Source organism: Chanodichthys erythropterus, chromosome 13, assembly GCF_024489055.1.
Source record: "Chanodichthys erythropterus isolate Z2021 chromosome 13, ASM2448905v1, whole genome shotgun sequence".
NCBI classification, from domain to species: Eukaryota; Metazoa; Chordata; class Actinopteri; order Cypriniformes; family Xenocyprididae; genus Chanodichthys; species Chanodichthys erythropterus.
The window spans coordinates 45,983,669-45,997,209 of NC_090233.1; the positions used below are offsets into that span (position 1 = coordinate 45,983,669).

A 13,541-nucleotide genomic window follows, 5' to 3' on the forward strand; every position below is an offset into this window, starting at 1 on the left:
CCACAGAGTAGGTGATCTCATGTTTTAGGGTGCGTTCACGCTTGTAGTTCGGTTCGTTTGGTTCATTTGGTCCGGACCAAAAAAAAAAAAAAAAATTTAGTCCTGGTCCGATTAGCGTTCAGATTGGCAATTTTATCACCGAACCAAAAGATACCGAACCTAAAGGCACAGGGATACATTCACAACATGATTGGTCTGATTTTATGACGTATTGCCTATTTTGAGACAGAACTTACTGAACATCCAAAACAATGCTATTTGCTGAGGTAAATGCGCTCGTTGTGTGTGCGTAGCGGTGCGTAGCCTGCATGTGATGGTATTTTGGCCAGTTGGGAACTCGTGAAGAGCTTATAAAATGTGTAAAGTAGTCAAGTATTCGTTTGGAAGCGGACCGAGACCCATCTTTTCAGTGGTCTCGGTCCGCTTGCTTGGTGCGCACCAGGGTTCGGATGGCAGCGTTCACATATGTTCAAATGAACCGCACTAACCAAGCAACCGCACCAGGGTTCGTTTTAATCGAACCAAAATTGACAAGTGTGAACGCACCCTTACTATCCTTGTGGGGACCATTTGGCTTTTGGGGGTAGCAGTTGCTTGAATGCTGGGTTCATTATTATTCGTAATGAAAAACACAAAAAACAAAACAGTACAATAACAAACTTGCTTAAATAGGCACTTTTATATTTCATTTTGAATCCAAATCTCCCGCCATTGTCTTGTCAGTCAGGAGTGAGGCAAAATGGGTGAAGTAAGGTGAAGTCTGACTCTGCTGATCTGTACTGCAATTTTTGTTTGGCTCATGCTGAATTAAGCTGACACGTTCAGTTTTTAATTATAGTGTCTGTTCTCTAACTGAACAAAATGATTTTTATTAAAAAATCAAAATGATGGTGGGGGGCAGAGCCGCTGTGGGCAAGCAATGTAGCCGGTTTTGTGGTTACACTGTCACTAACTATCGCAGGAAGCCTAGCACCGAACTGTGACAGTTTGGGACGAATACTGTTACACCCCTTATATATATATATATATATATATATATATATATATATATATATATATATATATATATATGTGTGTGTGTGTGTGTGCGTGTTAGGGCTGTCAATAGATTAATTTTTTTAATTGCCATTAATTACGCACCCTTAATCACGATTAATCGCACACGTATCTTGTTTAACATGTCCACTTTGCCATCATTGCCTATATCCAGCAAAGTAAACCATCAGATTGAAGTGTGATTCTCACAAAACGATGTCTTTCCAAAAAAGGACACCAAATAACCAAATTATATTTTTTCATATAATTCATACATTTATGTACACCAAAGCACCCATAAAAAATAAAAAAAGTTTCAGAATTCACAGTGTATAGTATGTGCAACAGCAAAGAGCTTGTTTACATTTTAGACAAGTCAAGTTGCGATACTGAACAGGACCACATGGAGATGCCAAAAAAAACCCTAAACCAACCGCCTTGACCTGCATATATACTAAAGTACACAGCAACATACACAGGACAAATCCAAACATTATCCTGAATGTGTGTGAAAACAATGTGAATGTACTGAAATGTGTCTGTGCATAAATACAATGTGTGATCAGTGCGTCGAGAGCGCTCATACATGATTTGTTTGCGCATCAATATAACAGACTCACGTGTGATTAATGTACGACACCTGTACGTCACCGTAATCGTCTTTACTTTGATTGCAATCCTCATCCATCAAAACTTTCATAGCAAGAAGCTGGTTTGCTTTATCCAGCCGAGAAACATAGTTTTCATATCATCTGGCCATACAGCATTGGGATGCTTCGACATTCCGTTCAGACAGGAACAGCACAATGCGGGAGGAATCGCGCTCTTCAGATACAATGACAGAATATGACAGAAAGTTTGTTTTAAAGCGAAACAGACACTGGAATGAACAATTCTCTCTGCCATCTCTGATATAATCAGCATGGACTTCAAGATCCATAAATTACTCGACGTAAATTACGTTATTGTGCAATTTTACATGCTTCCGTAATTTTTATTATATATATATATATATATATGTGTACGTATGTATATATACATATATAAATACATACACACACACACACAGGAAAACTGATACTACAAAGGTATTAAGCGAGTGGACTCTGGACAAAAAATGCAGAAAGGTAAAAAAATAGCACATTGCACTCTCACACCCAGGTGATGATTCATTGGATAAAAGCTGTAAAAAGTAGCAAACATTAAAAAAAAAAAAAAAGAAAAAAAAAAGTTTAAGTGTTTGGTTTCCAATCTGATGTTGTGATCAAAACTTACTCAAACAGCATGAGAGGGGCCAAAAGTTCAGCGCAAACAACCCACCCAAATAAAACTCCACAAACAAACAAACAAACACAATGGCAAGCATCTAAAAGCATCTCCACTTTAGCATACACAAAGCGTGGGAAGAGTTAACTCCCTGATAAGCTGTCTCAAACCCCGGCATTATGCATTTTTCATGCCATGTGAGTCAGAGACCGAATAATTATCTCTCTATCTCTCTGCAGACGAGTGTAGAGGGCTGCAGCCACTTCCCTCTCTCTGTGCTCTTTCCACACTCAATGTGAATCAAATCATTCAGACGTCAACAAAACATTAGATGGGTAGGTGGCTTAAAAACACAAGGACCTTTGGATATATTCAGTGGTTCCATGGTCACACTGACCTCCAAATGAGGCTTGATCCATCCCTGCATGGGGGTGAACAGGAAAAAAAAAAAAAAAAACTCCACCTTGACCAAATCTATAGACCCTTATCTGACAGAGTGGCTAACGCTCAACACATAGCCTGTGTCAAATAAGATGTACAGAGATGTTCAGATGCACCGTGACCCTGTAGCGACACACTATTAATCAAAAGTGTGTTAGGGATGCAGGACTGAGCAGGACGAGTGTTTGAGGATTGTGCATTCGGTGTGGGAGTGTGAGTACAGCAGGGTCAGAAGCCGCTCTGACTCTTTCAATGGCGCTCTATTGACAGCAGAGGTGAGAGTGAGTGCGAGTAACGGCAAATAGAATAAAATAATCAATACATTCTCACTTGTCAGAAGGGTAAGAGTCCTTTAAGAAGAGTAAACTTTAACCCCGCAGTATGTTACATTGATCAGATGATGTAAACTGCTGCCACAAGCGGCCCTGCTATATCTGTTCTGACATATATGGAATGTGAGTCACCGATAACATTGTCTGAGAAGATGTGTGACTGTAAGTGTTAGAGAGCACAAGAGTGAGAGAGCACATTCCTTTACAAATGCCTGTGCATCAGAAAATACAATTAATGCTGCTTGCTATATAATGTGCTACTCATAGGATTTGAACACTGACCCTTGAAGTGTGTAACTCATCCCACATAATTTGTGTGACTACTGCTATCATTTCGGTTTACACATTTTCATGACATTTGGTTTTGTTAATGGTTTTCAAACATACATTCCTCCTCTGATAATACAGTGTTTCCTGCTGCCAATTTCCAAGCTTTTCAGAAGATCAAAAAAAAAAAAAAAAAAAAAAACCTGAGAAAGCACTAAATTCACCTAACTATCCTTCTTTTCAGCATAATACACTAAGGTTCAAAATATTGGAATATTTTTTTCTCTCTCTCTTGTGAAAGAAACTTTAAACTACTCAATCAGCAAGTACACATTAAATTGATCAAAAGTGACAGTAAAGACATTTATGTTACAAAAGGTTTTTTTTTTTTTCAAATAGATACTGTAATTTTTAACTTTCTATTAGTCAAAGAATTCTGAAAAAAACAAACAAACAAAAAAATCAGTTTACACACACACAAACAAGTTTTCAACATTGATAAATAAATCTTGAGCACCAAAACAGCATATTAGAATGATTTCTGAAGAAGCATGTGACACTGACGACTGGAGTAATGATGCTGAAAATTCAGCTTTGCCATCACAGGAATAAATTACATTTTAAAATACATTAAAATAGAAAACATATTATTATTATTATTATTTTTTTTTAAATTGCAACAAAAATTTCACAAGATTACTGTTCAACTGTATTTTTAATCAAATACATACAAACATGGGGAGCCTAGGAGATTCCAAAATATTTAAAGACCTTACAGACTTTGATATTTTATAGATATTTCAATAAATAAATTGAATGAATGAAAATGTTACTGTTTTTTTTTTTTCAATGTCAATATATTTATATAATACATAATTAGGACCAATTATTGGATTGCTGCTTATAAAAAATATTTTTTTAAAAACTTTATTTTATTATTTTTTTGATTTGTTTTAGTAAATTAACTGTTAAGGAAACTGTTAAGGAACCACAATCAGTAAGATGAATTATAATTAGTTATATTCTACAATTAAAACACTACATTATGATTTTTATCTCCATAATCAGGGAAAAGAATATCATTAAGACATTATGGGCTCTTTTGCTTTTTGGCCACTCATAATTCTGCATTAGCAATGCCCTGGCATTCACCCACAACAGCCTAGTATTGGCAGTTACTGTTTCCCTGGCAAGAAACGCATTTTCTTCTAAAATGTTATGTAGTTGCTTCATATTCTCTTCACTGTGAAAATGACGAACAAGACATTGAGTGCTTAACCTTCATAATGTTCCTGTTTCTGTTCAAAGAAATGCTTTAGTAGAAACAAGGTCCTCTGGGTATGTTAATATAGTATCAAGTGATAAATTAGACAGAAAGAAAAACAAGCTTTAAAAGTTAATGAAGAAGTGGAACATTAATGCAGAGAGAGAGATGAATGGAGACAGAGAGAAAGGGAGACAGGGGAGGGATGCTAACCCTCTGTCATAATTTAAACAAGTAAAAAGTCTCCCACCGTTCTGTTTACAGTGTATAATTAATGCCTGCAAGTTCAAACACAGCTTTATCTGTACTCGTCGGCTTAAGTGATATGATTTCATGTTTTATGGCTGGTTATGCCCCTCTCTTTAGGCAAAAACTACTGGGGCAATTCTGCCCCCCCAAACACTGCTGCTTTTCTACCCGCAGCTAAAGTGCCTCGTTAATTCCCTCCCCACCGCTGACAACAGCCGCATCCATCAATCCATCTAAAATACAACCCCAATCGCTTTGAGTTTTACTACCGTGCGTCTCCCGTTATTGGGCTGATGGCATGTTTCAAAGCCTTGTTTCACTCCATGTCTTCGGTTGCTGACCTCTGAGGTCTCGGTAACTTTAAACCCTCCCCGCCCACGTCTGCTTAATGTGCTAAAGCGTTATGATACTTCAGAACCGTCCGCTCTCCTCGTGTGCAATAAATTTGATTGTATATGTTCTAGAGTAAAGAAGCTTAACTATAGCAGGGCTTTCAATGGGCATCGTGGGTGCACTCATGGCCAACTAAGCAGAAAAAGCTTCAGCATATATGGTGATAGCATTTAGTGATCAGTGGGGAAAAAAATGGTTTTAGCTTAATAACTAATTATGTTGCACAATTTTGGGCCATTTTCAAATGCCTGCTTGCACATTACCCAGGCTTTCTTGATTCAAAGAAATCCCAGAATCAAACTAAACTAAACATTCTATAAAGAATCTCTCTCTCTCTCTCTATATATATATATATACAATCTAAACAATTTGGTTATTTTTTCTACCCAAGTCCTGGGGTGAGCCTTTTGGGTCATTTTTGGGGTTATTTTTCCAGTGTTTGGGTAGTTTTTGTGTTACCCAGAACCTGGGCCAGACATAACAACCCAGGGGTTGAGTTATTTATTGTGGGCTTTTTGTGATGTCTTCAGGAGAGAAAAGTGCAGCTCCATCAAATTGGTGCATGTCTTCGGTAAAATACAGGGTTGTGTATGTTTATTTTATCTAAAAATGTGTTATTGTTCTGTATATCGTTTAATTTTATGTAAAGCAACATACAGGGGTGCGATGCGAGTCACCTAAACGAGTGTCACGTCGGTCTTTTGCATGATGGAAACGCCTGATGCCTTGCATAAAATGTTATTATTTAATTCAAAAAGATACATAATATAAATATTTAGGATGATAAAATATGTTATCAGAATTGTACACTGATTATTTATGGACAGGTTATGAAGTCAGTCACAGCATTTTTCGGCTATGAGTGAAATGCAGGGAGCTGGTCTGAAGTTAGCAGTTCCCCCATCGAACGCGAGCCATCTCCGGCACAAGATCCAGCACCGTTATGGTGGAAACAGGACAACAGAGACTAGTCGATTACACTTGAATTAAATGAGCTTAAATGTAGGCAATATGTATTAAATGATACAAAATATGCTATACTTTAAAATATGATTGAAAATAAAGGAATTATAATGCAAACCAGTGGTTGTCTGGAGTATTTAAAAAAAAGTATAGAGGATTTAAGTTAATGTGTAAACATTAAATAGTGTATTAAGTAAAAAAAAAAAAAGAAAAAGAAAAAAAAAAAAAGCTAGCATTATAGTAAAAATGAATCAACCCATTATGCTGGGTTAAATAACTCAATCTGCTGGGTAAATTTAACCCAACATGTGTTCTGTCCTATATTTACCCAGCGTTTTTTTTTTAGAGTGTTATACAATAATTACATTATATAATACAACTTAATCTATAAATAGTGTATACATTATGAATTCAGAGTAAAAGTATTTAATTACAAGTAATTATAATTATGAACTTTAAAAGCAAAATTAATAGGTTTAAAACCAACACAGTTTGGTAAAAATCAAAGCAACAACATTTACTTACTACAAACTCTACTTTGTGCTTAAGCATGCTTTTTGAATGCTCTGAAATCTATTACCCCCCCTCCCCTCCCCCTCTATGTTCAGGATGGCAGGTTATGACCGCAACAAAACAACCACTTTCCTTTTGTATTCCTGGCTTTAAGAGAGTGATCACCACTTCCATGTGTATCAAGGGCCGTATTAATGGTTTGTGGTCAAATATCCTGCCTTAGGGAGCAAAACTAAACTAGGAATGTAAGAATCCCTCAATACCTCCAGCTGCTTGGTTTTGACAGTAGTTTATCATGCCTCATAAAGCAAAGATCAGCGGTATATATTTTCAGAGACAATATCGTCATGTAGAACAACGGCTATGCGATCAGTTTTCAATGACACCTCTCAATCTCGTGCATCCTTCATCACACATTCGCTCTGCCTGTGTTCTTTTCTCACTTTTCCATGCATTAATTCCAACTGCTCTCTTCTCACAAACTGTGTGTGCTCGCACATATATTGCTCGCTGTCTCTGAGGAGACCGGTAATCTCTCTCCTGTCGCTCGTCTTGTGTATTTTCTATCCCGGGTGAGCACTTCCTCTTCCCTGAGCGTGAGCGAGCGAGTCCATAAGACTCGAGGAGTGATTTTAAAGAACCAAGCAATCCAGAGGGAATCCTTCCATATCAGTGTGTCTTCTTGTGGTGCTGCATCGCTATTTTAGGGGCACAAACAGTAATGGTGAGCTGATGGTACAACTGTCCTTTCTCAGCAAGTTTGAGAGTTTATTTGTCATACTTTTCTGAAGGTTTTGCATCGTTAAAGTGAATCAAACTGTAACAAACAAACCAAGAGATAAAAAGCAGCCTGTGATTTTTAAGCCCAGAAACTGTTAAGGTATTCCATAAGCTTCGATTATTGCCTTTTTTTATTAAATGATAAAATGCACTCAGCGAATAGCCCTTACAAAGGGCCGTTGTGGTGCAATGGCTGGAAAAGGGATCTTCAGTTAATGGCTTTTTCCACTATCGGTTGTTAGAGTAAACAGCAATTTGGTGAGCGTTCGGGACATCACTCAGCTTCATGGTGAATAAGGACAGGTGTGTTTGAATGAACCTATTTAATCACCTTGTTGATCTGTAGAGTGTATTTGATGCTCTCCATCATAAACTGGAGAGAGACAGATAAATGGATTGTGTGCCAAAGGTAAATGGTAAATATAAAGTTTGTTAACATTTGAGCCTGATGGTGAGATATTGATTTCTCCTGTCTCCTTAATGGAGGTGCTGATGGTACTGATGGAGGAGAGAGAGTGTTTTTAGATTTGGGGTAAGATGATGGTTTAACAAGACAGAGTGCTTTGTGTGGTCATGTGGCCGAGAGGCGTGTGTGTGTGTGTGTTCTTCTAAAGTGAGGGAGCTAAAAGGATGCTCACGCTAAAGTTTAAACAGGCACACTTATTTCAGACCCATGCAACAATTAGGAAAAACGATATGATACTTCAGAACATCTTGTTTTGATAATATATTTATAATACATTTTGGATAAAAATCTACTCCAGATCATTAAATATCTGTGAAACTAAAACCAAGTCTCTTATTAATTGAAATTTGCATTTTATTCATACAAAACTGACAAAATGAAACTTCTTTCAAAATGAAAAATCATCTAAATTTGTATGCAGAAAAAGATGTCAATTCTTTGCATATGTTTGTGTACCCGCTGTCTCACAATCACATAGGTTACTTATAAATTAGGGCTCTCTAAAAAAAAAAAAAATAATAATAATAGTAATAATAAAAAAAAAAATAAAAAAAAATAATAATAATTTAATAAAATAAAATTAATGGTTTTTTTATGTTTTTAATTAAAACGCAATAATAAATAATAAAAAAATAAATGTATAAAATTAATTATAATGCACATAAAATTACTCCGAGCTCGTAATTGCAGTTTGTAAGCTTGGAGTTTTCTGAAAGATCCCACGTGTACCACCTGACCACTGTAGATTAATTTAGGCACCGATAGTGGTGCCATAGAAACGCATAATTCCCTGTCTGAGGACGTGAACAGCTCCGGATATAACGTCATATGTTGTCATCTCAAGATTACGGTAATTACACGATGGCGTGAATGCAGCATAATTACACATAATATCATTGTTTGTTTAATTTACAAATCATTGACGATTAGCCACTGGCCAATAGTCTATTTTACAATTGTACTAAACTAACAGCCCTACTGTACTATGAATGAGAGTGCAAGGAACACAAGGTCAAGTCTGACAGCAGCAATATCAAAACTGTCACACTATGCAAAAAGCCAAAAGATGCCCCAATACCACAACTGACACATTCAAACAAACGCCCACTTGCATTGCCAAGAAGAAAAATCTTCAGCAGTGAAATCTCATCCTGTCTGAAAATTAGTCATGTATAAAGTCCGAAAACCTGACACCTTGACTACAGCAGAAGCAAATAAAACTGACAAGCCCGCTTTACTCTTCTGAGATCTCCATCATGCTCTCTGTCGAGGATGAACAGAGACAGATCCATGAATAACTAAGAGAGAGCGATGATAAACGTGTCATCTCTTTGTGTTGGCGGAGAGACGTGGAGTTAAAGGCGTGAGCCAACTTCAGTGAAAATGAACAACATTGAAAATGCTCATGACCTTTCAAACGCAGACGAGCGTATTTGCTAAGTACAGCTTCCTGCCACTGGAATACCGCTGTTTCTGAAAGTAAAAAGAGGTGGATGACAGAGAGAGAGAGAGAGAGTGATTAGCGCAAAGAACACAAATCCACTTAATATCTACTTGCCGTCTGTATTTCATCGCGGTAGCCCAGTGAAAGCGAGTGGGCTTACAATAAACGTAATTTAAATGTTTAAATATTATTTTTGGCTGGCCGATGGCATGTTCTCATGCTGACAAATCTCTTCGCATGCATTCCCAGAGAGAGAAAGCGCAAGAGACAGGACGCAAGAACAAACAGGATTTGATGTCTGGGAGAAACGGCGGATCGACATGTACACAAAAGAGTGCAATGACACAACCAGGTAACATAATCGTGGTCGGGCAATGTGATCATGTATGTCTGAGTGAGCGAGTGCATATTTACATGGAAGAAGAGTGCTTTCTGTGTGTGTGGCGGTCACAACATGCCTGCTGGGAGAAAAAGGTAACAGCAGGGAGGCCCTCCGCATCCCCACAAACCTCCTCTGATTTCAGTTACGCTAGTGGAAATCTAGCCCGTCTGTGTCCCCGGGCCACAGGCGCACAGGTGTTTGCTGCATGCACCTGTGCACTAGTGCATGCGGAGGGGCTGTCAAAACCGCCGACGAGCGCTGACCTGGGATCAGGCGGAGCACACCTGTGCCATTCAAACCCAAACCTGTTGTCATAGACCTGGACAGCGGCATCAGCAACAAACGGCGGTGTACATTATAATGTGCCGCACTAGACAAAGGACTAGGACCCAAAGAAAGGTTAAAAGGCTATGCCGTGGCTTTAAGGAAAGGAAAAGAGACAGTTGAGACAGAGTTCAACCAAAGTCTACGGTGGCTTTGCACCATTCTGTACAGAGAGCAGATTTGCACCACATGCTTGCCTGAGCAATTACCAAAGCCAATCTGAGCAACACATGGGAACATGGAACCGTTCCGGAGCGCTGTGAAGGGAGGAGACCAGCCGTACATTGATTACACTCTTAATGGATGACTATCAATATAAAGAGTGTGTAAGGTTACAATTAGGCTCCACTTATCTACGGTAATTAGAAACTCCCGCATTCAGGCGACTCAATATTCTTCAGGTCGCGATAGGCTGAGAACTTGGCAGCCCATTGCGCCCATACCTGAGTGCTCAACACCACCCAGAGCATCCCTGGCAACCTCGTGCTGTAACATAGCCCATCCCATCCTATCTGGCTGCTCTATTGTCCTGCCCTCGACCTGTGAACGTTGGCACAACCCCGGGAGTTGGGGCTAAAAAAGGCCTAGGCGCAAGGAACAGAAACATAGTCTGCATTAGCCAGCTAATCCCATTAAATCTGCAGCCCTGCCAAGAGCCAGGGTCAGCCAGTGTGCCACGTCACTCACACGCACCTTTGGCACCGCCCATGACCCTGGACTACTGTCCCAGAGATGAGGGCGGGGAGTCGCCTGTTTTCTAGGTCCAGATGGAATTAGGCAAAAGCTGGGATGCATGGATGCACCTGCTGGCCAACCGCTCGGACTGCTGGAGGCTTTTTGGAAATGAGCGTGGTTGCGGCCGAGATTTAGCCACAAAACTAAGCAGCTTGCACCCGCTCTGTGCAGGGGGAATTGGTTGTTTACAGTGGATTACAGCAGCACACTGACAGTTAAAAGGCACTTGTGATCTGTGTGGTCATCTGTAGTGTGAAGTGTCACAAAGAATCAAAATGCTTTATGATAATGTCACAAAACAGCTCAAATCCAGTTCAAACAGTTAGTTTTCGTAATCTGATGTATTTCTGGGTAAAACAGTAATCAATGAAAAGTCAACAACCTATTTTGCTTTTATAATCTGATGGAAATGTAGGAAAGGACTTGATTTTATTAACCAATAATTTATGTAATTGTAAAGAAGTGGGCTCTAACATAGAGGGAAATTAAGAAATTGAAAAATAACATATGACATCAACTGAAAAGGAAATTATTTTCAGAATAAGGGCAAATTACTTCATTTTGATTAAAATTATGAACACAAGCTTGAAATAAAGTGCAATACGCATCGTCCACAATAACAAGTAATAAGTACATTAAGAAAGTAAACAAGGGATGCATGATTTGGGAAATAAATAAAAAAAAAAAAAAAAAATGTGAATGTGGTTTAAAAAAGAATAAGTTTCACTACAAGTTTGGCACATTTTTCATTCCCAAATGCAGGAAATAAGCAGCCCAAATTCAGAGCCGATGCAGAGTTGAGTTAGTGTAGAGTAAGTTTGATTGTGAATGTGTTGGGACACTGAAAACATTATCATGAGCTGCTCATGTATAAAAGAACACATTGCTGCACTTCACTCCGAAACATGCAGTGTATATATATTTATTTAAATCACTAAGCCATATAACACTTTTGCTTTTATTTTGATTAATCTTGCAGCCATAACAGGGTCCATGTTAATATACTTAATGCAACAGAGACAGGCAAGCACTTTGACACAACAAAAACTTGTACATTTTCACAATGACCCCAACAATGGCATCACTTTCCATTGAGTCATTTCACCACCAATGTGAGTGCAGCAAAGCTAATTGGGTTACGTGTTATCGATGCAGAGCAAAGCATCCATCCTGCTTAACTTGACCTGCGCTCAGACACTTTACCCCACATCTCTACTGTCCCTACAGTGTGACTTAAGGACAAGATATCTCCTTTTCCATGAATACAGAACCTGATGTAACAAGTCAACCATGATGACTAATTGCATTAGTGATGCAGGTAAGATATACTCCACTTCCAGTGCAAGGGGTCTCTCTATCAGATGGTCCGTGGCCTAAATTGCCCCTTAACTGGAGACAGCTCGATGCCAGGCCACTATACCCTTACTTTATGCTAAACAATCCTTTATTAGCCCGAAGACAACTTGGTGGCAGCAGTGCAGTGTTGAGTGTCTGAAGTTAGTGCACAATGTTCTGCTATATTAGCATCTCCAGCAACAAGGCTGTTCAATTTAATTTGAAAAGTGCTAATGCTCCTGCTCTAGTGCCAACTCATTTACCACCATTAACATTGACTAAGCTGACTTAGCATGAAACTCTAATCATTGTTACAATGAAAGCTGGGTAAAATATGGGTTTTCTGCCCAATATGAACAACAAAATATAAAGCCTGATATAGCTAACTTCCAATATTTACAATCAATACCAAAAGTAAAGGACTACTCTGGCTCATTTCTGAATACCAGTCTTAGGTTCTTCTTGGATGCACTGTGGGTCAGTCCTGGTTTTCAGGGCGAAAGAGCAGACATGACCTTCACAACTTTTTTCGTTCCTTGATCACATTGATAGTCCAACAAGACCGCAGGAGATAAAGCTCTCAGCTCATTACTTATTGAATGATCTCATGATAGTCCTTGTCTTCAAGTGCTGCGGTATTTGTATCATTGATTAACAGTAGGATGCATTCAAGACTCTTTCTGTTGAATGTATTAAATCATATTAAAAGGGTAATATTAATAAATAAGGCTTACTTAGCATCAGGCTCAACCAATGACAATAGTTTGGGGTGGGACTACCTGCTTTTTCAACAAAAACACTCACTATTTTGATAATACACAAAATTGCAAACAACAGCACAATATGCTTAGTAAGAAAGCATCTAAAAAAACATGCAAATCTAAATTCCCTCATATAAAATTTCCCTATATGCCATTAAATCAGTAATAACCTTTCCATGTAGTGAGGCGAATGTTTTGTTTTAAATAAGTCATTTAGGGTGAGAGGCAGCGAGAATAATCCACTTTCGTCGAGAGTTCACATGCCAGCCAACCCGTTGGTTTGGCAGAGCAGATGAAGATATCAAAGAGGGGGGAAAGAGCAAGCCCTGCATGCTGAGGAAGCCGGGAAACTGGCGAGCAAGAGAGAGAGAGAGAGAATCAGAAGTCAAACTCAGGGCTCTTCTCACAAACAGGACTGGCACCCAGCAGGGTTTAAAGTTCTGCTCGCTTCCGCCAGGGGATTTTCCTCCTCTTTCTCTTCCTCACTCACTCTGTCATTTCACCATAACAAAGGAACTTCTTGGTAGCGCACAAACCAAGACTTGTGGCAAAGTGATCAATTTTTAATTCACCTCAGATTGTCATGTTTGC

General features: G+C 38.7%; 2 protein-coding genes across 7 annotated transcripts in view; one reads left to right on the plus strand and one right to left on the minus strand.

Annotated features, from left to right (window-relative positions):
* nr2f1a (nuclear receptor subfamily 2, group F, member 1a) overlaps positions 1–13,541 on the plus strand; it is a 143,524-nt gene that overhangs the window by 40,424 nt on the left and 89,559 nt on the right. The gene's annotated exons all lie outside the window — the stretch shown is intronic.
* arb2a (ARB2 cotranscriptional regulator A) overlaps positions 1–13,541 on the minus strand; it is a 198,276-nt gene that overhangs the window by 16,376 nt on the left and 168,359 nt on the right. The window lies entirely within an intron of this gene.